Source organism: Eubalaena glacialis, chromosome 1 (genome assembly GCF_028564815.1).
Source record: "Eubalaena glacialis isolate mEubGla1 chromosome 1, mEubGla1.1.hap2.+ XY, whole genome shotgun sequence".
Lineage (NCBI taxonomy): Eukaryota > Metazoa > Chordata > Mammalia > Artiodactyla > Balaenidae > Eubalaena > Eubalaena glacialis.
In genome coordinates this window covers 93,883,471-93,905,400 of record NC_083716.1, presented here as the reverse complement: position 1 = coordinate 93,905,400, position 21,930 = coordinate 93,883,471, and the positions used below count along the sequence as shown (strand labels likewise).

Here is a 21,930-nt window from a genome sequence, read left to right as displayed (position 1 = left end):
CGGGATCTGGGGCGGGGCGCCAAGCGCCGAACGGTTTGGTGGGTCCCGCCCGCCCTGGGCTGGGAGGTCGCCGAACCCTCCGCCACCCCCCTGGTACCCGAGGCCGCCGTTGCCCTGCCTGGGCGGGCGGCGGGGCCCTGCCGGGGCGGGCTGGCCGCCGGGCTGGCGGGGAGGCGCAAGCGCGAGCGAAGCTGGGCCTCAAGAGGCACTCCGCGGGCCCCTTTTAACGTCTACGGCCATACCACCCTGAACGCGCCCGATCTCGTCTGATCTCGGAAGCTAAGCAGGGTCGGGCCTGGTTAGTACTTGGATGGGAGACCGCCTGGGAATACCGGGTGCTGTAGGCTTTTTGCCTCCCGCTCCGCCTTCTCCTTTAGTCGCCCGCGGCCTAGGCCGAGGCCGAGGCCGAGGCCGAGGCCGCTGCCTCCGCCCCCGCCCCCGCCCCCGCCGGGCAGCGCTGCAGGCCCCACCTCCTCCGGCCCCTCCCACCACAGCGCGCCAGAGGGGGCGCTCCGCGCCGGCCTGGCCGGCCAGGCGGCCAGAAGGCGGCCCTGGAAGGCAGCCGCCACCCCAGCCGCTCCCGTGGTGGCTGGCCCGGACCCAGACTCCGCCGCAGGCCGGGGTGCCGTCCGTGCGGCCCACGAAGCCCTCGACCTGCACTTGGCCGCCCCCACCGGAGCCCAGCCGCGCCGCAGCCCCCTGTCTGCCCGTGTGTCTCTCCACAGCTCCCTCCAGAAAAAGCCCACCCTTTGCCACTTCGCCACGGCCGAGAGTGGGAGCGGGGTCGTGGGCTGGGACCGGTTCGCTGGGCTGGCTAGACACCAGGCGCCGGGAACTTTGCTCGGCAGTTGGCGTGGGGGCAAGGGTGGCGTTGCTGTGTCTAAGGGGCCGTGCCGGCTCAATGGTGGCTCCCAGTGGCTTCGGGCCAACTGCCGTTGGGCAGGCGGGCCGGCCAGGCCGTGGCTGGGCTGCGCCTAGCACTGTGTGGATTGACAGGGTGGGGAATGCACAAGGGACCGAGGGCCACAGGCCCTTAAGCCTCCGGGGCCAAGTCCTGTGAGCGTTGAGCGGCTCTGGGGCGGAGGGCCAAGCGCCTACAGGCCTGGAGGGTCCCGCCTGACCTGAGCTGCGAAGTCGCCCACAACTCCACCACCCCCGGGCCCTCGAGGCCTCCTGTCGCTTGCCTGGGCGGACGGCAGGGCCGCGCCGGAGAGGGTTGGCTGCCGGGCTGGCGGTAAGTCGCCAGCACCAGCGAAGCTAAGCCTCAAGAGGCACACCGTGGCCCCCGCTGCATTCTACGGCCACACCTCCCTGAACGCACCACACCTCGTCTGATCTCGGAAGCTAATCAGGGTCTGGCCTGTTTCGTACCTGGATGGGAGACCACATGGGAATACCGAGTGCTGTAGGCTTTTTTGCCTCCCGCTCCGCCTTGACATTTAGTGGCCCGCGGCCGAGGCCGCCTCCGCCCCCGCTGAGCACCGCTGCAGGCCTCACCTCCTCACGTCCCTCCCAACACAGCGCGCCGGAGGGATCGCTCCCCGCCGAGCTGGCTGGACATGCGGCCAGAATGCGGCCCTGGAAGGCAGCCGCCACCCCAGCCGCTCCCGTGGTGGCTGGCCCGGACCCAGACTCCGCCGCAGGCCGGGGTGCCGTCCGTGCGGCCCGCGAGGCCCTCGACCTGCACTTGGCCGCCCCCACCGGAGCCCAGCCGCGCCGCAGCCCCCTGTCTGCCCGTGTGTCTCTCCACAGCTCCCTCCGGAAAAAGCCCCCCCTCCGCCGTTTCGCCACGGCCGGGGGCGGGAGCGGGGGCGGGGGCCGGGGCCGCTTCTCCGGGCCTGCCGGCCACCAGGGCCGGGGTCCTGTGCTCGGCGGGCGGCGTGGGGGTAAGGGGGGGCCTTGCTGGGGCTAAGGGGCCGTGCCCACTCCATGGTGGCTCCCAGTGGCTTCGGGCCAGCTGCTGCCCGGCCGGAGGGCCGGCCCGGCCGTGGCCGGGCTGCGCCTAACTCCGCGTGGGCGGGCAGGGGGGGATGCCCAAGGGACCGCGGCCGCCGGGCCCTGAAGCCTCCGGGGCCGCGTCCCTGTGAGCGTCGAGCGGGATCTGCGGCGGGGCGCCAAGTGCCGACGGGCCTGGAGCGTCCCGCCCGCCCTGGGCTGCGAGGTGGCCCACCACTCCGCCACCCCCGGGTCCCCGAGGCCTCCTGTCGCCTGCCTGGGCGGGCGGCAGGGCCCTGCCGGAGAGGGCTGGCCGCCGGCATGGCGGTAAGGCGCAGGCGCCAGCGAAGCTGGGCCTCAAGAGGTACCGCGCGGGCCCCTCCTGCGTCTACGGCCATACCACCCTGAACGCGCCCGATCTCGTCTGATCTCGGAAGCTAAGCAGGGTCGGGCCTGGTTAGTACTTGGATGGGAGACCGCCTGGGAATACCGGGTGCTGTAGGCTTTTTGCCTCCCGCTCCGCCTTCTCCTTTAGTCGCCCGCCGCCTCCGCCCCCGCCCCCGCCCCCGCCGGGCAGCGCTGCAGGCCCCACCTCCTCCGGCCCCTCCCACCACAGCGCGCCAGAGGGGGCGCTCCGCGCCGGCCTGGCCGGCCAGGCGGCCAGAAGGCGGCCCTGGAAGGCAGCCGCCACCCCAGCCGCTCCCGTGGTGGCTGGCCCGGACCCAGACTCCGCCGCAGGCCGGGGTGCCGTCCGTGCGGCCCACGAAGCCCTCGACCTGCACTTGGCCGCCCCCACCGGAGCCCAGCCGCGCCGCAGCCCCCTGTCTGCCCGTGTGTCTCTCCACAGCTCCCTCCGGAAAAAGCCCACCCTTTGCCACTTCGCCACGGCCGAGAGTGGGAGCGGGGTCGTGGGCTGGGACCGGTTCGCTGGGCTGGCTAGACACCAGGCGCCGGGAACTTTGCTCGGCAGTTGGCGTGGGGGCAAGGGTGGCGTTGCTGTGTCTAAGGGGCCGTGCCGGCTCAATGGTGGCTCCCAGTGGCTTCGGGCCAACTGCTGTTGGGCAGGCGGGCCGGCCAGGCCGTGGCTGGGCTGCGCCTAGCACTGTGTGGATTGACAGGGTGGGGAATGCACAAGGGACCGAGGGCCACAGGCCCTTAAGCCTCCGGGGCCAAGTCCTGTGAGCGTTGAGCGGCTCTGGGGCGGAGGGCCAAGCGCCTACAGGCCTGGAGGGTCCCGCCTGACCTGAGCTGCGAAGTCGCCCACAACTCCACCACCCCCGGGCCCTCGAGGCCTCCTGTCGCTTGCCTGGGCGGACGGCAGGGCCGCGCCGGAGAGGGTTGGCTGCCGGGCTGGCGGTAAGTCGCCAGCACCAGCGAAGCTAAGCCTCAAGAGGCACACCGTGGCCCCCGCTGCATTCTACGGCCACACCTCCCTGAACGCACCACACCTCGTCTGATCTCGGAAGCTAATCAGGGTCTGGCCTGTTTCGTACCTGGATGGGAGACCACATGGGAATACCGAGTGCTGTAGGCTTTTTTGCCTCCCGCTCCGCCTTGACATTTAGTGGCCCGCGGCCGAGGCCGCCTCCGCCCCCGCTGAGCACCGCTGCAGGCCTCACCTCCTCACGTCCCTCCCAACACAGCGCGCCGGAGGGATCGCTCCCCGCCGAGCTGGCTGGACATGCGGCCAGAATGCGGCCCTGGAAGGCAGCCGCCACCCCAGCCGCTCCCGTGGTGGCTGGCCCGGACCCAGACTCCGCCGCAGGCCGGGGTGCCGTCCGTGCGGCCCGCGAGGCCCTCGACCTGCACTTGGCCGCCCCCACCAGAGCCCAGCCGCGCCGCAGCCCCCTGTCTGCCCGTGTGTCTCTCCACAGCTCCCTCCGGAAAAAGCCCCCCATCCGCCGTTTCGCCACGGCCGGGGGCGGGAGCGGGGGCGGGGGCCGGGGCCGCTTCTCCGGGCCTGCCGTCCACCAGGGCCGGGGTCCTGTGCTCGGCGGGCGGCGTGGGGGCAAGGGGGGGCCTTGCTGGGGCTAAGGGGCCGTGCCCACTCCATGGTGGCTCCCAGTGGCTTCGGGCCAGCTGCTGCCCAGCCGGAGGGCCGGCCCGGCCGTGGCCGGGCTGCGCCTAACTCCGCGTGGGCGGGCAGGGGGGGATGCCCAAGGGACCGCGGCCGCCGGGCCCTGAAGCCTCCGGGGCCGCGTCCCTGTGAGCGTCGAGCGGGATCTGCGGCGGGGCGCCAAGCGCCGACGGGCCTGGAGCGTCCCGCCCGCCCTGGGCTGCGAGGTGGCCCACCACTCCGCCACCCCCGGGTCCCCGAGGCCTCCTGTCGCCTGCCTGGGCGGGCGGCAGGGCCCTGCGGGAGAGGGCTGGCCGCCGGCATGGCGGTAAGGCGCAGGCGCCAGCGAAGCTGGGCCTCAAGAGGCACCGCGCGGGCCCCTCCTGCGTCTACGGCCATACCACCCTGAACGCGCCCGATCTCGTCTGATCTCGGAAGCTAAGCAGGGTCGGGCCTGGTTAGTACTTGGATGGGAGACCGCCTGGGAATACCGGGTGCTGTAGGCTTTTTGCCTCCCGCTCCGCCTTCTCCTTTAGTCGCCCGCCGCCTCCGCCCCCGCCCCCGCCCCCGCCCCCGCCGGGCACCGCTGCAGGCCCCACCTCCTCCGGCCCCTCCCACCACAGCGCGCCAGAGGGGGCGCTCTCCGCCTGCCTGGCCGGCCAGGCGGCCAGAAGGCGGCCCTGGAAGGCAGCCGCATCCCAGCCGCTCCCGGGGTGGCTGGCCTGAACCCAGACTCCGCCTCAGGCCCGGGTGCCGGCCGTGCGGCCCGCGAGCCCCTTGACCTGCACCTGGCCGCCCCCACCAGCGCCCAGCCCCGGCGCAGCCACCTATCTGCCGGTGTGTCTCTCCACAGCTCCCTCCGGAAAAAGCCCCCCCTCCGCCGTTTCGCCACGGCCGGGGGCGGGAGCGGGGGCGGGGGCCGGGGCCGGTGCTCCGGGCCGGCCGGCCACAAGGCGCCGGGTCCTGTGCTCGGCGGGTGGCGTGGGGGCAAGGGTGGCCTTGCTGGGGCTAAGGGGCCGTGCCGACTCAATGGTGGCTCCCAGTGGGTTAAGGGCCGACTGCCGTCGGGCAGGAGGGCCGGCCCGGGCTGCGGCTGGGCTGCGCCTAGCGCCGCGTGGGCGGGCAGAGGGGAGGCCCAAGGGACCGCGGGCCCCGGGCCCTGAAGCCTCCGGGGCCACGTCCCTGTGAGCGACGTGCGGGATCTGGGGCGGGGCGCCAAGCGCCGAACGGTTTGGTGGGTCCCGCCCGCCCTGGGCTGGGAGGTCGCCGAACCCTCCGCCACCCCCCTGGTACCCGAGGCCGCCGTTGCCCTGCCTGGGCGGGCGGCGGGGCCCTGCCGGGGCGGGCTGGCCGCCGGGCTGGCGGGGAGGCGCAAGCGCCAGCGAAGCTGGGCCTCAAGAGGCACTCCGCGGGCCCCTTTTAACGTCTACGGCCATACCACCCTGAACGCGCCCGATCTCGTCTGATCTCGGAAGCTAAGCAGGGTCGGGCCTGGTTAGTACTTGGATGGGAGACCGCCTGGGAATACCGGGTGCTGTAGGCTTTTTGCCTCCCGCTCCGCCTTCTCCTTTAGTCGCCCGCGGCCTAGGCCGAGGCCGAGGCCGAGGCCGAGGCCGCTGCCTCCGCCCCCGCCCCCGCCCCCGCCGGGCAGCGCTGCAGGCCCCACCTCCTCCGGCCCCTCCCACCACAGCGCGCCAGAGGGGGCGCTCCGCGCCGGTCTGGCCGGCCAGGCGGCCAGAAGGCGGCCCTGGAAGGCAGCCGCCACCCCAGCCGCTCCCGTGGTGGCTGGCCCGGACCCAGACTCCGCCGCAGGCCGGGGTGCCGTCCGTGCGGCCCACGAAGCCCTCGACCTGCACTTGGCCGCCCCCACCGGAGCCCAGCCGCGCCGCAGCCCCCTGTCTGCCCGTGTGTCTCTCCACAGCTCCCTCCGGAAAAAGCCCACCCTTTGCCACTTCGCCACGGCCGAGAGTGGGAGCGGGGTCGTGGGCTGGGACCGGTTCACTGGGCTGGCTAGACACCAGGCGCCGGGAACTTTGCTCGGCAGTTGGCGTGGGGGCAAGGGTGGCGTTGCTGTGTCTAAGGGGCCGTGCCGGCTCAATGGTGGCTCCCAGTGGCTTCGGGCCAACTGCCGTTGGGCAGGCGGGCCGGCCAGGCCGTGGCTGGGCTGCGCCTAGCACTGTGTGGATTGACAGGGTGGGGAATGCACAAGGGACCGAGGGCCACAGGCCCTTAAGCCTCCGGGGCCAAGTCCTGTGAGCGTTGAGCGGCTCTGGGGCGGAGGGCCAAGCGCCTACAGGCCTGGAGGGTCCCGCCTGACCTGAGCTGCGAAGTCGCCCACAACTCCACCACCCCCGGGCCCTCGAGGCCTCCTGTCGCTTGCCTGGGCGGACGGCAGGGCCGCGCCGGAGAGGGTTGGCTGCCGGGCTGGCGGTAAGTCGCCAGCACCAGCGAAGCTAAGCCTCAAGAGGCACACCGTGGCCCCCGCTGCATTCTACGGCCACACCTCCCTGAACGCACCACACCTCGTCTGATCTCGGAAGCTAATCAGGGTCTGGCCTGTTTCGTACCTGGATGGGAGACCACATGGGAATACCGAGTGCTGTAGGCTTTTTTGCCTCCCGCTCCGCCTTGACATTTAGTGGCCCGCGGCCGAGGCCGCCTCCGCCCCCGCTGAGCACCGCTGCAGGCCTCACCTCCTCACGTCCCTCCCAACACAGCGCGCCGGAGGGATCGCTCCCCGCCGAGCTGGCTGGACATGCGGCCAGAATGCGGCCCTGGAAGGCAGCCGCCACCCCAGCCGCTCCCGTGGTGGCTGGCCCGGACCCAGACTCCGCCGCAGGCCGGGGTGCCGTCCGTGCGGCCCGCGAGGCCCTCGACCTGCACTTGGCCGCCCCCACCAGAGCCCAGCCGCGCCGCAGCCCCCTGTCTGCCCGTGTGTCTCTCCACAGCTCCCTCCGGAAAAAGCCCCCCCCTCCGCCGTTTCGCCACGGCCGGGGGCGGGAGCGGGGGCGGGGGCCGGGGCCGCTTCTCCGGGCCTGCCGGCCACCAGGGCCGGGGTCCTGTGCTCGGCGGGCGGCGTGGGGGCAAGGGGGGGCCTTGCTGGGGCTAAGGGGCCGTGCCCACTCCATGGTGGCTCCCAGTGGCTTCGGGCCAGCTGCTGCCCGGCCGGAGGGCCGGCCCGGCCGTGGCCGGGCTGCGCCTAACTCCGCGTGGGCGGGCAGGGGGGGATGCCCAAGGGACCGCGGCCGCCGGGCCCTGAAGCCTCCGGGGCCGCGTCCCTGTGAGCGTCGAGCGGGATCTGCGGCGGGGCGCCAAGCGCCGACGGGCCTGGAGCGTCCCGCCCTCCCTGGGCTGCGAGGTGGCCCACCACTCCGCCACCCCCGGGTCCCTGAGGCCTCCTGTCGCCTGCCTGGGCGGGCGGCAGGGCCCTGCCGGAGAGGGCTGGCCGCCGGCATGGCGGTAAGGCGCAGGCGCCAGCGAAGCTGGGCCTCAAGAGGTACCGCGCGGGCCCCTCCTGCGTCTACGGCCATACCACCCTGAACGCGCCCGATCTCGTCTGATCTCGGAAGCTAAGCAGGGTCGGGCCTGGTTAGTACTTGGATGGGAGACCGCCTGGGAATACCGGGTGCTGTAGGCTTTTTGCCTCCCGCTCCGCCTTCTCCTTTAGTCGCCCGCCGCCTCCGCCCCCGCCCCCGCCCCCGCCGGGCAGCGCTGCAGGCCCCACCTCCTCCGGCCCCTCCCACCACAGCGCGCCAGAGGGGGCGCTCCGCGCCGGCCTGGCCGGCCAGGCGGCCAGAAGGCGGCCCTGGAAGGCAGCCGCCACCCCAGCCGCTCCCGTGGTGGCTGGCCCGGACCCAGACTCCGCCGCAGGCCGGGGTGCCGTCCGTGCGGCCCACGAAGCCCTCGACCTGCACTTGGCCGCCCCCACCGGAGCCCAGCCGCGCCGCAGCCCCCTGTCTGCCCGTGTGTCTCTCCACAGCTCCCTCCGGAAAAAGCCCACCCTTTGCCACTTCGCCACGGCCGAGAGTGGGAGCGGGGTCGTGGGCTGGGACCGGTTCGCTGGGCTGGCTAGACACCAGGCGCCGGGAACTTTGCTCGGCAGTTGGCGTGGGGGCAAGGGTGGCGTTGCTGTGTCTAAGGGGCCGTGCCGGCTCAATGGTGGCTCCCAGTGGCTTCGGGCCAACTGCCGTTGGGCAGGCGGGCCGGCCAGGCCGTGGCTGGGCTGCGCCTAGCACTGTGTGGATTGACAGGGTGGGGAATGCACAAGGGACCGAGGGCCACAGGCCCTTAAGCCTCCGGGGCCAAGTCCTGTGAGCGTTGAGCGGCTCTGGGGCGGAGGGCCAAGCGCCTACAGGCCTGGAGGGTCCCGCCTGACCTGAGCTGCGAAGTCGCCCACAACTCCACCACCCCCGGGCCCTCGAGGCCTCCTGTCGCTTGCCTGGGCGGACGGCAGGGCCGCGCCGGAGAGGGTTGGCTGCCGGGCTGGCGGTAAGTCGCCAGCACCAGCGAAGCTAAGCCTCAAGAGGCACACCGTGGCCCCCGCTGCATTCTACGGCCACACCTCCCTGAACGCACCACACCTCGTCTGATCTCGGAAGCTAATCAGGGTCTGGCCTGTTTCGTACCTGGATGGGAGACCACATGGGAATACCGAGTGCTGTAGGCTTTTTTGCCTCCCGCTCCGCCTTGACATTTAGTGGCCCGCGGCCGAGGCCGCCTCCGCCCCCGCTGAGCACCGCTGCAGGCCTCACCTCCTCACGTCCCTCCCAACACAGCGCGCCGGAGGGATCGCTCCCCGCCGAGCTGGCTGGACATGCGGCCAGAATGCGGCCCTGGAAGGCAGCCGCCACCCCAGCCGCTCCCGTGGTGGCTGGCCCGGACCCAGACTCCGCCGCAGGCCGGGGTGCCGTCCGTGCGGCCCGCGAGGCCCTCGACCTGCACTTGGCCGCCCCCACCGGAGCCCAGCCGCGCCGCAGCCCCCTGTCTGCCCGTGTGTCTCTCCACAGCTCCCTCCGGAAAAAGCCCCCCCTCCGCCGTTTCGCCACGGCCGGGGGCGGGAGCGGGGGCGGGGGCCGGGGCCGCTTCTCCGGGCCTGCCGTCCACCAGGGCCGGGGTCCTGTGCTCGGCGGGCGGCGTGGGGGCAAGGGGGGGCCTTGCTGGGGCTAAGGGGCCGTGCCCACTCCATGGTGGCTCCCAGTGGCTTCGGGCCAGCTGCTGCCCGGCCGGAGGGCCGGCCCGGCCGTGGCCGGGCTGCGCCTAACTCCGCGTGGGCGGGCAGGGGGGGATGCCCAAGGGACCGCGGCCGCCGGGCCCTGAAGCCTCCGGGGCCGCGTCCCTGTGAGCGTCGAGCGGGATCTGCGGCGGGGCGCCAAGCGCCGACGGGCCTGGAGCGTCCCGCCCGCCCTGGGCTGCGAGGTGGCCCACCACTCCGCCACCCCCGGGTCCCCGAGGCCTCCTGTCGCCTGCCTGGGCGGGCGGCAGGGCCCTGCCGGAGAGGGCTGGCCGCCGGCATGGCGGTAAGGCGCAGGCGCCAGCGAAGCTGGGCCTCAAGAGGCACCGCGCGGGCCCCTCCTGCGTCTACGGCCATACCACCCTGAACGCGCCCGATCTCGTCTGATCTCGGAAGCTAAGCAGGGTCGGGCCTGGTTAGTACTTGGATGGGAGACCGCCTGGGAATACCGGGTGCTGTAGGCTTTTTGCCTCCCGCTCCGCCTTCTCCTTTAGTCGCCCGCCGCCTCCGCCCCCGCCCCCGCCCCCGCCCCCGCCGGGCACCGCTGCAGGCCCCACCTCCTCCGGCCCCTCCCACCACAGCGCGCCAGAGGGGGCGCTCTCCGCCTGCCTGGCCGGCCAGGCGGCCAGAAGGCGGCCCTGGAAGGCAGCCGCATCCCAGCCGCTCCCGGGGTGGCTGGCCTGAACCCAGACTCCGCCTCAGGCCCGGGTGCCGGCCGTGCGGCCCGCGAGCCCCTTGACCTGCACCTGGCCGCCCCCACCAGCGCCCAGCCCCGGCGCAGCCACCTATCTGCCGGTGTGTCTCTCCACAGCTCCCTCCGGAAAAAGCCCCCCCTCCGCCGTTTCGCCACGGCCGGGGGCGGGAGCGGGGGCGGGGGCCGGGGCCGGTGCTCCGGGCCGGCCGGCCACAAGGCGCCGGGTCCTGTGCTCGGCGGGTGGCGTGGGGGCAAGGGTGGCCTTGCTGGGGCTAAGGGGCCGTGCCGACTCAATGGTGGCTCCCAGTGGGTTAAGGGCCGACTGCCGTCGGGCAGGAGGGCCGGCCCGGGCTGCGGCTGGGCTGCGCCTAGCGCCGCGTGGGCGGGCAGAGGGGAGGCCCAAGGGACCGCGGGCCCCGGGCCCTGAAGCCTCCGGGGCCACGTCCCTGTGAGCGACGTGCGGGATCTGGGGCGGGGCGCCAAGCGCCGAACGGTTTGGTGGGTCCCGCCCGCCCTGGGCTGGGAGGTCGCCGAACCCTCCGCCACCCCCCTGGTACCCGAGGCCGCCGTTGCCCTGCCTGGGCGGGCGGCGGGGCCCTGCCGGGGCGGGCTGGCCGCCGGGCTGGCGGGGAGGCGCAAGCGCCAGCGAAGCTGGGCCTCAAGAGGCACTCCGCGGGCCCCTTTTAACGTCTACGGCCATACCACCCTGAACGCGCCCGATCTCGTCTGATCTCGGAAGCTAAGCAGGGTCGGGCCTGGTTAGTACTTGGATGGGAGACCGCCTGGGAATACCGGGTGCTGTAGGCTTTTTGCCTCCCGCTCCGCCTTCTCCTTTAGTCGCCCGCGGCCTAGGCCGAGGCCGAGGCCGAGGCCGAGGCCGCTGCCTCCGCCCCCGCCCCCGCCCCCGCCGGGCAGCGCTGCAGGCCCCACCTCCTCCGGCCCCTCCCACCACAGCGCGCCAGAGGGGGCGCTCCGCGCCGGCCTGGCCGGCCAGGCGGCCAGAAGGCGGCCCTGGAAGGCAGCCGCCACCCCAGCCGCTCCCGTGGTGGCTGGCCCGGACCCAGACTCCGCCGCAGGCCGGGGTGCCGTCCGTGCGGCCCACGAAGCCCTCGACCTGCACTTGGCCGCCCCCACCGGAGCCCAGCCGCGCCGCAGCCCCCTGTCTGCCCGTGTGTCTCTCCACAGCTCCCTCCGGAAAAAGCCCACCCTTTGCCACTTCGCCACGGCCGAGAGTGGGAGCGGGGTCGTGGGCTGGGACCGGTTCGCTGGGCTGGCTAGACACCAGGCGCCGGGAACTTTGCTCGGCAGTTGGCGTGGGGGCAAGGGTGGCGTTGCTGTGTCTAAGGGGCCGTGCCGGCTCAATGGTGGCTCCCAGTGGCTTCGGGCCAACTGCCGTTGGGCAGGCGGGCCGGCCAGGCCGTGGCTGGGCTGCGCCTAGCACTGTGTGGATTGACAGGGTGGGGAATGCACAAGGGACCGAGGGCCACAGGCCCTTAAGCCTCCGGGGCCAAGTCCTGTGAGCGTTGAGCGGCTCTGGGGCGGAGGGCCAAGCGCCTACAGGCCTGGAGGGTCCCGCCTGACCTGAGCTGCGAAGTCGCCCACAACTCCACCACCCCCGGGCCCTCGAGGCCTCCTGTCGCTTGCCTGGGCGGACGGCAGGGCCGCGCCGGAGAGGGTTGGCTGCCGGGCTGGCGGTAAGTCGCCAGCACCAGCGAAGCTAAGCCTCAAGAGGCACACCGTGGCCCCCGCTGCATTCTACGGCCACACCTCCCTGAACGCACCACACCTCGTCTGATCTCGGAAGCTAATCAGGGTCTGGCCTGTTTCGTACCTGGATGGGAGACCACATGGGAATACCGAGTGCTGTAGGCTTTTTTGCCTCCCGCTCCGCCTTGACATTTAGTGGCCCGCGGCCGAGGCCGCCTCCGCCCCCGCTGAGCACCGCTGCAGGCCTCACCTCCTCACGTCCCTCCCAACACAGCGCGCCGGAGGGATCGCTCCCCGCCGAGCTGGCTGGACATGCGGCCAGAATGCGGCCCTGGAAGGCAGCCGCCACCCCAGCCGCTCCCGTGGTGGCTGGCCCGGACCCAGACTCCGCCGCAGGCCGGGGTGCCGTCCGTGCGGCCCGCGAGGCCCTCGACCTGCACTTGGCCGCCCCCACCGGAGCCCAGCCGCGCCGCAGCCCCCTGTCTGCCCGTGTGTCTCTCCACAGCTCCCTCCGGAAAAAGCCCCCCCTCCGCCGTTTCGCCACGGCCGGGGGCGGGAGCGGGGGCGGGGGCCGGGGCCGCTTCTCCGGGCCTGCCGTCCACCAGGGCCGGGGTCCTGTGCTCGGCGGGCGGCGTGGGGGCAAGGGGGGGCCTTGCTGGGGCTAAGGGGCCGTGCCCACTCCATGGTGGCTCCCAGTGGCTTCGGGCCAGCTGCTGCCCGGCCGGAGGGCCGGCCCGGCCGTGGCCGGGCTGCGCCTAACTCCGCGTGGGCGGGCAGGGGGGGATGCCCAAGGGACCGCGGCCGCCGGGCCCTGAAGCCTCCGGGGCCGCGTCCCTGTGAGCGTCGAGCGGGATCTGCGGCGGGGCGCCAAGCGCCGACGGGCCTGGAGCGTCCCGCCCGCCCTGGGCTGCGAGGTGGCCCACCACTCCGCCACCCCCGGGTCCCCGAGGCCTCCTGTCGCCTGCCTGGGCGGGCGGCAGGGCCCTGCGGGAGAGGGCTGGCCGCCGGCATGGCGGTAAGGCGCAGGCGCCAGCGAAGCTGGGCCTCAAGAGGCACCGCGCGGGCCCCTCCTGCGTCTACGGCCATACCACCCTGAACGCGCCCGATCTCGTCTGATCTCGGAAGCTAAGCAGGGTCGGGCCTGGTTAGTACTTGGATGGGAGACCGCCTGGGAATACCGGGTGCTGTAGGCTTTTTGCCTCCCGCTCCGCCTTCTCCTTTAGTCGCCCGCCGCCTCCGCCCCCGCCCCCGCCCCCGCCCCCGCCGGGCACCGCTGCAGGCCCCACCTCCTCCGGCCCCTCCCACCACAGCGCGCCAGAGGGGGCGCTCTCCGCCTGCCTGGCCGGCCAGGCGGCCAGAAGGCGGCCCTGGAAGGCAGCCGCATCCCAGCCGCTCCCGGGGTGGCTGGCCTGAACCCAGACTCCGCCTCAGGCCCGGGTGCCGGCCGTGCGGCCCGCGAGCCCCTTGACCTGCACCTGGCCGCCCCCACCAGCGCCCAGCCCCGGCGCAGCCACCTATCTGCCGGTGTGTCTCTCCACAGCTCCCTCCGGAAAAAGCCCCCCCTCCGCCGTTTCGCCACGGCCGGGGGCGGGAGCGGGGGCGGGGGCCGGGGCCGGTGCTCCGGGCCGGCCGGCCACAAGGCGCCGGGTCCTGTGCTCGGCGGGTGGCGTGGGGGCAAGGGTGGCCTTGCTGGGGCTAAGGGGCCGTGCCGACTCAATGGTGGCTCCCAGTGGGTTAAGGGCCGACTGCCGTCGGGCAGGAGGGCCGGCCCGGGCTGCGGCTGGGCTGCGCCTAGCGCCGCGTGGGCGGGCAGAGGGGAGGCCCAAGGGACCGCGGGCCCCGGGCCCTGAAGCCTCCGGGGCCACGTCCCTGTGAGCGACGTGCGGGATCTGGGGCGGGGCGCCAAGCGCCGAACGGTTTGGTGGGTCCCGCCCGCCCTGGGCTGGGAGGTCGCCGAACCCTCCGCCACCCCCCTGGTACCCGAGGCCGCCGTTGCCCTGCCTGGGCAGGCGGCGGGGCCCTGCCGGGGCGGGCTGGCCGCCGGGCTGGCGGGGAGGCGCAAGCGCCAGCGAAGCTGGGCCTCAAGAGGCACTCCGCGGGCCCCTTTTAACGTCTACGGCCATACCACCCTGAACGCGCCCGATCTCGTCTGATCTCGGAAGCTAAGCAGGGTCGGGCCTGGTTAGTACTTGGATGGGAGACCGCCTGGGAATACCGGGTGCTGTAGGCTTTTTGCCTCCCGCTCCGCCTTCTCCTTTAGTCGCCCGCGGCCTAGGCCGAGGCCGAGGCCGAGGCCGAGGCCGCTGCCTCCGCCCCCGCCCCCGCCCCCGCCGGGCAGCGCTGCAGGCCCCACCTCCTCCGGCCCCTCCCACCACAGCGCGCCAGAGGGGGCGCTCCGCGCCGGCCTGGCCGGCCAGGCGGCCAGAAGGCGGCCCTGGAAGGCAGCCGCCACCCCAGCCGCTCCCGTGGTGGCTGGCCCGGACCCAGACTCCGCCGCAGGCCGGGGTGCCGTCCGTGCGGCCCACGAAGCCCTCGACCTGCACTTGGCCGCCCCCACCGGAGCCCAGCCGCGCCGCAGCCCCCTGTCTGCCCGTGTGTCTCTCCACAGCTCCCTCCGGAAAAAGCCCACCCTTTGCCACTTCGCCACGGCCGAGAGTGGGAGCGGGGTCGTGGGCTGGGACCGGTTCGCTGGGCTGGCTAGACACCAGGCGCCGGGAACTTTGCTCGGCAGTTGGCGTGGGGGCAAGGGTGGCGTTGCTGTGTCTAAGGGGCCGTGCCGGCTCAATGGTGGCTCCCAGTGGCTTCGGGCCAACTGCCGTTGGGCAGGCGGGCCGGCCAGGCCGTGGCTGGGCTGCGCCTAGCACTGTGTGGATTGACAGGGTGGGGAATGCACAAGGGACCGAGGGCCACAGGCCCTTAAGCCTCCGGGGCCAAGTCCTGTGAGCGTTGAGCGGCTCTGGGGCGGAGGGCCAAGCGCCTACAGGCCTGGAGGGTCCCGCCTGACCTGAGCTGCGAAGTCGCCCACAACTCCACCACCCCTGGGCCCTCGAGGCCTCCTGTCGCTTGCCTGGGCGGACGGCAGGGCCGCGCCGGAGAGGGTTGGCTGCCGGGCTGGCGGTAAGTCGCCAGCACCAGCGAAGCTAAGCCTCAAGAGGCACACCGTGGCCCCCGCTGCATTCTACGGCCACACCTCCCTGAACGCACCACACCTCGTCTGATCTCGGAAGCTAATCAGGGTCTGGCCTGTTTCGTACCTGGATGGGAGACCACATGGGAATACCGAGTGCTGTAGGCTTTTTTGCCTCCCGCTCCGCCTTGACATTTAGTGGCCCGCGGCCGAGGCCGCCTCCGCCCCCGCTGAGCACCGCTGCAGGCCTCACCTCCTCACGTCCCTCCCAACACAGCGCGCCGGAGGGATCGCTCCCCGCCGAGCTGGCTGGACATGCGGCCAGAATGCGGCCCTGGAAGGCAGCCGCCACCCCAGCCGCTCCCGTGGTGGCTGGCCCGGACCCAGACTCCGCCGCAGGCCGGGGTGCCGTCCGTGCGGCCCGCGAGGCCCTCGACCTGCACTTGGCCGCCCCCACCGGAGCCCAGCCGCGCCGCAGCCCCCTGTCTGCCCGTGTGTCTCTCCACAGCTCCCTCCGGAAAAAGCCCCCCCTCCGCCGTTTCGCCACGGCCGGGGGCGGGAGCGGGGGCGGGGGCCGGGGCCGCTTCTCCGGGCCTGCCGTCCACCAGGGCCGGGGTCCTGTGCTCGGCGGGCGGCGTGGGGGCAAGGGGGGGCCTTGCTGGGGCTAAGGGGCCGTGCCCACTCCATGGTGGCTCCCAGTGGCTTCGGGCCAGCTGCTGCCCGGCCGGAGGGCCGGCCCGGCCGTGGCCGGGCTGCGCCTAACTCCGCGTGGGCGGGCAGGGGGGGATGCCCAAGGGACCGCGGCCGCCGGGCCCTGAAGCCTCCGGGGCCGCGTCCCTGTGAGCGTCGAGCGGGATCTGCGGCGGGGCGCCAAGCGCCGACGGGCCTGGAGCGTCCCGCCCGCCCTGGGCTGCGAGGTGGCCCACCACTCCGCCACCCCCGGGTCCCCGAGGCCTCCTGTCGCCTGCCTGGGCGGGCGGCAGGGCCCTGCCGGAGAGGGCTGGCCGCCGGCATGGCGGTAAGGCGCAGGCGCCAGCGAAGCTGGGCCTCAAGAGGCACCGCGCGGGCCCCTCCTGCGTCTACGGCCATACCACCCTGAACGCGCCCGATCTCGTCTGATCTCGGAAGCTAAGCAGGGTCGGGCCTGGTTAGTACTTGGATGGGAGACCGCCTGGGAATACCGGGTGCTGTAGGCTTTTTGCCTCCCGCTCCGCCTTCTCCTTTAGTCGCCCGCCGCCTCCGCCCCCGCCCCCGCCCCCGCCCCCGCCGGGCACCGCTGCAGGCCCCACCTCCTCCGGCCCCTCCCACCACAGCGCGCCAGAGGGGGCGCTCTCCGCCTGCCTGGCCGGCCAGGCGGCCAGAAGGCGGCCCTGGAAGGCAGCCGCATCCCAGCCGCTCCCGGGGTGGCTGGCCTGAACCCAGACTCCGCCTCAGGCCCGGGTGCCGGCCGTGCGGCCCGCGAGCCCCTTGACCTGCACCTGGCCGCCCCCACCAGCGCCCAGCCCCGGCGCAGCCACCTATCTGCCGGTGTGTCTCTCCACAGCTCCCTCCGGAAAAAGCCCCCCCTCCGCCGTTTCGCCACGGCCGGGGGCGGGAGCGGGGGCGGGGGCCGGGGCCGGTGCTCCGGGCCGGCCGGCCACAAGGCGCCGGGTCCTGTGCTCGGCGGGTGGCGTGGGGGCAAGGGTGGCCTTGCTGGGGCTAAGGGGCCGTGCCGACTCAATGGTGGCTCCCAGTGGGTTAAGGGCCGACTGCCGTCGGGCAGGAGGGCCGGCCCGGGCTGCGGCTGGGCTGCGCCTAGCGCCGCGTGGGCGGGCAGAGGGGAGGCCCAAGGGACCGCGGGCCCCGGGCCCTGAAGCCTCCGGGGCCACGTCCCTGTGAGCGACGTGCGGGATCTGGGGCGGGGCGCCAAGCGCCGAACGGTTTGGTGGGTCCCGCCCGCCCTGGGCTGGGAGGTCGCCGAACCCTCCGCCACCCCCCTGGTACCCGAGGCCGCCGTTGCCCTGCCTGGGCGGGCGGCAGGGCCCTGCCGGGGCGGGCTGGCCGCCGGGCTGGCGGGGAGGCGCAAGCGCCAGCGAAGCTGGGCCTCAAGAGGCACTCCGCGGGCCCCTCTTAACGTCTACGGCCATACCACCCTGAACGCGCCCGATCTCGTCTGATCTCGGAAGCTAAGCAGGGTCGGGCCTGGTTAGTACTTGGATGGGAGACCGCCTGGGAATACCGGGTGCTGTAGGCTTTTTGCCTCCCGCTCCGCCTTCTCCTTTAGTCGCCCGCGGCCTAGGCCGAGGCCGAGGCCGAGGCCGAGGCCGCTGCCTCCGCCCCCGCCCCCGCCCCGGCCGGGCAGCGCTGCAGGCCCCACCTCCTCCGGCCCCTCCCACCACAGCGCGCCAGAGGGGGCGCTCCGCGCCGGCCTGGCCGGCCAGGCGGCCAGAAGGCGGCCCTGGAAGGCAGCCGCCACCCCAGCCGCTCCCGTGGTGGCTGGCCCGGACCCAGACTCCGCCGCAGGCCGGGGTGCCGTCCGTGCGGCCCACGAAGCCCTCGACCTGCACTTGGCCGCCCCCACCGGAGCCCAGCCGCGCCGCAGCCCCCTGTCTGCCCGTGTGTCTCTCCACAGCTCCCTCCGGAAAAAGCCCACCCTTTGCCACTTCGCCACGGCCGAGAGTGGGAGCGGGGTCGTGGGCTGGGACCGGTTCGCTGGGCTGGCTAGACACCAGGCGCCGGGAACTTTGCTCGGCAGTTGGCGTGGGGGCAAGGGTGGCGTTGCTGTGTCTAAGGGGCCGTGCCGGCTCAATGGTGGCTCCCAGTGGCTTCGGGCCAACTGCCGTTGGGCAGGCGGGCCGGCCAGGCCGTGGCTGGGCTGCGCCTAGCACTGTGTGGATTGACAGGGTGGGGAATGCACAAGGGACCGAGGGCCACAGGCCCTTAAGCCTCCGGGGCCAAGTCCTGTGAGCGTTGAGCGGCTCTGGGGCGGAGGGCCAAGCGCCTACAGGCCTGGAGGGTCCCGCCTGACCTGAGCTGCGAAGTCGCCCACAACTCCACCACCCCCGGGCCCTCGAGGCCTCCTGTCGCTTGCCTGGGCGGACGGCAGGGCCGCGCCGGAGAGGGTTGGCTGCCGGGCTGGCGGTAAGTCGCCAGCACCAGCGAAGCTAAGCCTCAAGAGGCACACCGTGGCCCCCGCTGCATTCTACGGCCACACCTCCCTGAACGCACCACGCCTCGTCTGATCTCGGAAGCTAATCAGGGTCTGGCCTGTTTCGTACCTGGATGGGAGACCACATGGGAATACCGAGTGCTGTAGGCTTTTTTGCCTCCCGCTCCGCCTTGACATTTAGTGGCCCGCGGCCGAGGCCGCCTCCGCCCCCGCTGAGCACCGCTGCAGGCCTCACCTCCTCACGTCCCTCCCAACACAGCGCGCCGGAGGGATCGCTCCCCGCCGAGCTGGCTGGACATGCGGCCAGAATGCGGCCCTGGAAGGCAGCCGCCACCCCAGCCGCTCCCGTGGTGGCTGGCCCGGACCCAGACTCCGCCGCAGGCCGGGGTGCCGTCCGTGCGGCCCGCGAGGCCCTCGACCTGCACTTGGCCGCCCCCACCGGAGCCCAGCCGCGCCGCAGCCCCCTGTCTGCCCGTGTGTCTCTCCACAGCTCCCTCCGGAAAAAGCCCCCCCCTCCGCCGTTTCGCCACGGCCGGGGGCGGGAGCGGGGGCGGGGGCCGGGGCCGCTTCTCCGGGCCTGCCGGCCACCAGGGCCGGGGTCCTGTGCTCGGCGGGCGGCGTGGGGGCAAGGGGGGGCCTTGCTGGGGCTAAGGGGCCGTGCCCACTCCATGGTGGCTCCCAGTGGCTTCGGGCCAGCTGCTGCCCGGCCGGAGGGCCGGCCCGGCCGTGGCCGGGCTGCGCCTAACTCCGCGTGGGCGGGCAGGGGGGGATGCCCAAGGGACCGCGGCCGCCGGGCCCTGAAGCCTCCGGGGCCGCGTCCCTGTGAGCGTCGAGCGGGATCTGCGGCGGGGCGCCAAGCGCCGACGGGCCTGGAGCGTCCCGCCCGCCCTGGGCTGCGAGGTGGCCCACCACTCCGCCACCCCCGGGTCCCCGAGGCCTCCTGTCGCCTGCCTGGGCGGGCGGCAGGGCCCTGCGGGAGAGGGCTGGCCGCCGGCATGGCGGTAAGGCGCAGGCGCCAGCGAAGCTGGGCCTCAAGAGGCACCGCGCGGGCCCCTCCTGCGTCTACGGCCATACCACCCTGAACGCGCCCGATCTCGTCTGATCTCGGAAGCTAAGCAGGGTCGGGCCTGGTTAGTACTTGGATGGGAGACCGCCTGGGAATACCGGGTGCTGTAGGCTTTTTGCCTCCCGCTCCGCCTTCTCCTTTAGTCGCCCGCCGCCTCCGCCCCCGCCCCCGCCCCCGCCCCCGCCGGGCACCGCTGCAGGCCCCACCTCCTCCGGCCCCTCCCACCACAGCGCGCCAGAGGGGGCGCTCTCCGCCTGCCTGGCCGGCCAGGCGGCCAGAAGGCGGCCCTGGAAGGCAGCCGCATCCCAGCCGCTCCCGGGGTGGCTGGCCTGAACCCAGACTCCGCCTCAGGCCCGGGTGCCGGCCGTGCGGCCCGCGAGCCCCTTGACCTGCACCTGGCCGCCCCCACCAGCGCCCAGCCCCGGCGCAGCCACCTATCTGCCGGTGTGTCTCTCCACAGCTCCCTCCGGAAAAAGCCCCCCCTCCGCCGTTTCGCCACGGCCGGGGGCGGGAGCGGGGGCGGGGGCCGGGGCCGGTGCTCCGGGCCGGCCGGCCACAAGGCGCCGGGTCCTGTGCTCGGCGGGTGGCGTGGGGGCAAGGGTGGCCTTGCTGGGGCTAAGGGGCCGTGCCGACTCAATGGTGGCTCCCAGTGGGTTAAGGGCCGACTGCCGTCGGGCAGGAGGGCCGGCCCGGGCTGCGGCTGGGCTGCGCCTAGCGCCGCGTGGGCGGGCAGAGGGGAGGCCCAAGGGACCGCGGGCCCCGGGCCCTGAAACCTCCGGGGCCACGTTCCTGTGAGCGACGTGCGGGATCTGGGGCGGGGCGCCAAGCGCCGAACGGTTTGGTGGGTCCCGCCCGCCCTGGGCTGGGAGGTCGCCGAACCCTCCGCCACCCCCCTGGTACCCGAGGCCGCCGTTGCCCTGCCTGGGCGGGCGGCGGGGCCCTGCCGGGGCGGGCTGGCCGCCGGGCTGGCGGGGAGGCGCAAGCGCCAGCGAAGCTGGGCCTCAAGAGGCACTCCGCGGGCCCCTTTTAACGTCTACGGCCATACCACCCTGAACGCGCCCGATCTCGTCTGATCTCGGAAGCTAAGCAGGGTCGGGCCTGGTTAGTACTTGGATGGGAGACCGCCTGGGAATACCGGGTGCTGTAGGCTTTTTGCCTCCCGCTCCGCCTTCTCCTTTAGTCGCCCGCCGCCTCCGCCCCCGCCCCCGCCCCCGCCGGGCAGCGCTGCAGGCCCCACCTCCTCCGGCCCCTCCCACCACAGCGCGCCAGAGGGGGCGCTCCGCGCCGGCCTGGCCGGCCAGGCGGCCAGAAGGCGGCCCTGGAAGGCAGCCGCCACCCCAGCCGCTCCCGTGGTGGCTGGCCCGGACCCAGACTCCGCCGCAGGCCGGGGTGCCGTCCGTGCGGCCCACGAAGCCCTCGACCTGCACTTGGCCGCCCCCACCGGAGCCCAGCCGCGCCGCAGCCCCCTGTCTGCCCGTGTGTCTCTCCACAGCTCCCTCCGGAAAAAGCCCACCCTTTGCCACTTCGCCACGGCCGAGAGTGGGAGCGGGGTCGTGGGCTGGGACCGGTTCGCTGGGCTGGCTAGACACCAGGCGCCGGGAACTTTGCTCGGCAGTTGGCGTGGGGGCAAGGGTGGCGTTGCTGTGTCTAAGGGGCCGTGCCGGCTCAATGGTGGCTCCCAGTGGCTTCGGGCCAACTGCCGTTGGGCAGGCGGGCCGGCCAGGCCGTGGCTGGGCTGCGCCTAGCACTGTGTGGATTGACAGGGTGGGGAATGCACAAGGGACCGAGGGCCACAGGCCCTTAAGCCTCCGGGGCCAAGTCCTGTGAGCGTTGAGCGGCTCTGGGGCGGAGGGCCAAGCGCCTACAGGCCTGGAGGGTCCCGCCTGACCTGAGCTGCGAAGTCGCCCACAACTCCACCACCCCCGGGCCCTCGAGGCCTCCTGTCGCTTGCCTGGGCGGACGGCAGGGCCGCGCCGGAGAGGGTTGGCTGCCGGGCTGGCGGTAAGTCGCCAGCACCAGCGAAGCTAAGCCTCAAGAGGCACACCGTGGCCCCCGCTGCATTCTACGGCCACACCTCCCTGAACGCACCACACCTCGTCTGATCTCGGAAGCTAATCAGGGTCTGGCCTGTTTCGTACCTGGATGGGAGACCACATGGGAATACCGAGTGCTGTAGGCTTTTTTGCCTCCCGCTCCGCCTTGACATTTAGTGGCCCGCGGCCGAGGCCGCCTCCGCCCCCGCTGAGCACCGCTGCAGGCCTCACCTCCTCACGTCCCTCCCAACACAGCGCGCCGGAGGGATCGCTCCCCGCCGAGCTGGCTGGACATGCGGCCAGAATGCGGCCCTGGAAGGCAGCCGCCACCCCAGCCGCTCCCGTGGTGGCTGGCCCGGACCCAGACTCCGCCGCAGGCCGGGGTGCCGTCCGTGCGGCCCGCGAGGCCCTCGACCTGCACTTGGCCGCCCCCACCGGAGCCCAGCCGCGCCGCAGCCCCCTGTCTGCCCGTGTGTCTCTCCACAGCTCCCTCCGGAAAAAGCCCCCCCTCCGCCGTTTCGCCACGGCCGGGGGCGGGAGCGGGGGCGGGGGCCGGGGCCGCTTCTCCGGGCCTGCCGGCCACCAGGGCCGGGGTCCTGTGCTCGGCGGGCGGCGTGGGGGCAAGGGGGGGCCTTGCTGGGGCTAAGGGGCCGTGCCCACTCCATGGTGGCTCCCAGTGGCTTCGGGCCAGCTGCTGCCCGGCCGGAGGGCCGGCCCGGCCGTGGCCGGGCTGCGCCTAACTCCGCGTGGGCGGGCAGGGGGGGATGCCCAAGGGACCGCGGCCGCCGGGCCCTGAAGCCTCCGGGGCCGCGTCCCTGTGAGCGTCGAGCGGGATCTGCGGCGGGGCGCCAAGCGCCGACGGGCCTGGAGCGTCCCGCCCGCCCTGGGCTGCGAGGTGGCCCACCACTCCGCCACCCCCGGGTCCCCGAGGCCT

The 21,930-nt window shown here is 73.9% G+C and overlaps 13 non-coding genes and 7 pseudogenes across 13 annotated transcripts; all 20 read left to right on the top strand.

Moving 5' to 3' along the window:
• The first annotated feature begins 228 nt into the window (after window positions 1-228).
• Window positions 229-347, top strand: LOC133103747 (5S ribosomal RNA). The gene has a single exon (XR_009703367.1). It is a non-coding gene; the product is annotated as a 5S ribosomal RNA (ribosomal RNA).
• Window positions 348-1,293: 946 nt separating this feature from the next.
• LOC133078315 (5S ribosomal RNA) lies at window positions 1,294-1,412 on the top strand (annotated as a pseudogene).
• Window positions 1,413-2,321: 909 nt separating this feature from the next.
• LOC133103744 (5S ribosomal RNA) lies at window positions 2,322-2,440 on the top strand. Its single transcript, XR_009703363.1, has one exon. It is a non-coding gene; the product is annotated as a 5S ribosomal RNA (ribosomal RNA).
• A 910-nt stretch (window positions 2,441-3,350) lies between these two features.
• LOC133078309 (5S ribosomal RNA) lies at window positions 3,351-3,469 on the top strand (annotated as a pseudogene).
• A 909-nt stretch (window positions 3,470-4,378) lies between these two features.
• Window positions 4,379-4,497, top strand: LOC133103730 (5S ribosomal RNA). The gene has a single exon (XR_009703361.1). It is a non-coding gene; the product is annotated as a 5S ribosomal RNA (ribosomal RNA).
• Window positions 4,498-5,415: 918 nt separating this feature from the next.
• LOC133103723 (5S ribosomal RNA) lies at window positions 5,416-5,534 on the top strand. Its single transcript, XR_009703360.1, has one exon. It is a non-coding gene; the product is annotated as a 5S ribosomal RNA (ribosomal RNA).
• Window positions 5,535-6,480: 946 nt separating this feature from the next.
• LOC133078300 (5S ribosomal RNA) lies at window positions 6,481-6,599 on the top strand (annotated as a pseudogene).
• Window positions 6,600-7,509: 910 nt separating this feature from the next.
• Window positions 7,510-7,628, top strand: LOC133103716 (5S ribosomal RNA). Its single transcript, XR_009703359.1, has one exon. It is a non-coding gene; the product is annotated as a 5S ribosomal RNA (ribosomal RNA).
• Window positions 7,629-8,538: 910 nt separating this feature from the next.
• Window positions 8,539-8,657, top strand: LOC133078293 (5S ribosomal RNA; annotated as a pseudogene).
• Window positions 8,658-9,566: 909 nt separating this feature from the next.
• LOC133103712 (5S ribosomal RNA) lies at window positions 9,567-9,685 on the top strand. The gene has a single exon (XR_009703358.1). It is a non-coding gene; the product is annotated as a 5S ribosomal RNA (ribosomal RNA).
• Window positions 9,686-10,603: 918 nt separating this feature from the next.
• LOC133103704 (5S ribosomal RNA) lies at window positions 10,604-10,722 on the top strand. Its single transcript, XR_009703357.1, has one exon. It is a non-coding gene; the product is annotated as a 5S ribosomal RNA (ribosomal RNA).
• Window positions 10,723-11,668: 946 nt separating this feature from the next.
• Window positions 11,669-11,787, top strand: LOC133078287 (5S ribosomal RNA; annotated as a pseudogene).
• A 909-nt stretch (window positions 11,788-12,696) lies between these two features.
• On the top strand, window positions 12,697-12,815 carry LOC133103695 (5S ribosomal RNA). The gene has a single exon (XR_009703353.1). It is a non-coding gene; the product is annotated as a 5S ribosomal RNA (ribosomal RNA).
• Window positions 12,816-13,733: 918 nt separating this feature from the next.
• LOC133103689 (5S ribosomal RNA) lies at window positions 13,734-13,852 on the top strand. The gene has a single exon (XR_009703352.1). It is a non-coding gene; the product is annotated as a 5S ribosomal RNA (ribosomal RNA).
• A 946-nt stretch (window positions 13,853-14,798) lies between these two features.
• On the top strand, window positions 14,799-14,917 carry LOC133078280 (5S ribosomal RNA; annotated as a pseudogene).
• Window positions 14,918-15,826: 909 nt separating this feature from the next.
• Window positions 15,827-15,945, top strand: LOC133103685 (5S ribosomal RNA). Its single transcript, XR_009703351.1, has one exon. It is a non-coding gene; the product is annotated as a 5S ribosomal RNA (ribosomal RNA).
• A 918-nt stretch (window positions 15,946-16,863) lies between these two features.
• LOC133103678 (5S ribosomal RNA) lies at window positions 16,864-16,982 on the top strand. The gene has a single exon (XR_009703350.1). It is a non-coding gene; the product is annotated as a 5S ribosomal RNA (ribosomal RNA).
• Window positions 16,983-18,957: 1,975 nt separating this feature from the next.
• Window positions 18,958-19,076, top strand: LOC133103673 (5S ribosomal RNA). Its single transcript, XR_009703349.1, has one exon. It is a non-coding gene; the product is annotated as a 5S ribosomal RNA (ribosomal RNA).
• Window positions 19,077-19,994: 918 nt separating this feature from the next.
• Window positions 19,995-20,113, top strand: LOC133103669 (5S ribosomal RNA). The gene has a single exon (XR_009703348.1). It is a non-coding gene; the product is annotated as a 5S ribosomal RNA (ribosomal RNA).
• A 910-nt stretch (window positions 20,114-21,023) lies between these two features.
• On the top strand, window positions 21,024-21,142 carry LOC133078276 (5S ribosomal RNA; annotated as a pseudogene).
• The last annotated feature ends 788 nt before the right edge of the window (window positions 21,143-21,930 follow it).